General features: G+C 38.1%; 1 non-coding gene across 1 annotated transcript; it reads left to right on the top strand.

Moving 5' to 3' along the window:
- The first annotated feature begins 462 nt into the window (after positions 1 to 462).
- Positions 463 to 569, top strand: LOC113221248. The gene has a single exon (XR_003307774.1). It is a non-coding gene; the product is annotated as a U6 spliceosomal RNA (small nuclear RNA).
- The last annotated feature ends 262 nt before the right edge of the window (positions 570 to 831 follow it).

Genomic DNA, 831 nt, shown 5'->3' with positions numbered 1-831 from the left:
AGCCAAGAATTAGCTGACACCTTCATGGTACGAGATCCTTTGAGGCCGTGTCGGTCTTTTCTTTAGCAGATATTAATTGAACTTGTTCTAAAGGGTCAGAGGGGTTCAAATAATATGGCAGAAAAAGATCAGTGTTTGTTTCTTCTTCTTTGCTACCAGATCTGTACTGTGAGGCAACTTTATATCCTGTAGAGAGCCTTAGGCAGTAGAAAGTTCCATAGGAACCTTCCCTGAGCAGTGGCTCCCAGTTGTGGTTGGCCCCTTGAGTGATCTATTTTACATGATAATGAAAATCATCCAAGCTATTTTCATCTGTTGCTGAAGATTTTAAAATATTTTCAAATTCTACCTCACAGGAAGCCATTGAAGAGAATTCTCAGAATCTCAAGTAGGTTAGTTGGACTTAATGGAGCCATGCCCTGTCCATGACTCATCACTAATCATGTGTAAAAGTAGGGCTTTGTGCTTGCTTCAGCAGCACATATCCTCAAATGGGAACAATACAGAGAAAATTAGCATGGCTTCTGCATAAGGAAGCAGCACAAATTTTTGAAGCATTCTATATTTTGGGCAGTCACTGGAAGGTCATTTGATTATTTGCTGACTAGCTCTAAGGAAGCAGTGTAAATCAAAGCAACATGGGTGCCACCAAAATATTGAAATTGTGATTTGCACTAAAAAAATACTCATGTAAGATGGTCTGTGAGATGACTTGGAGCTGAATAACATGTTCAGGGCAAAATATATTGTTAGTATGTATGTCAAAAATTAGAGAATGTCAACTTGCAACTTCTTCATGGAAACTAAAAAAATTTGAACACCAATATAAAG

The sequence above is a fragment of the Piliocolobus tephrosceles genome, unplaced genomic scaffold (genome assembly GCF_002776525.5).
Source record: "Piliocolobus tephrosceles isolate RC106 unplaced genomic scaffold, ASM277652v3 unscaffolded_22190, whole genome shotgun sequence".
Taxonomy (NCBI): domain Eukaryota; kingdom Metazoa; phylum Chordata; class Mammalia; order Primates; family Cercopithecidae; genus Piliocolobus; species Piliocolobus tephrosceles.
The sequence above is the reverse complement of the archived record's forward strand: the minus strand, read 5'-3'. Positions and strand labels throughout refer to the sequence as shown.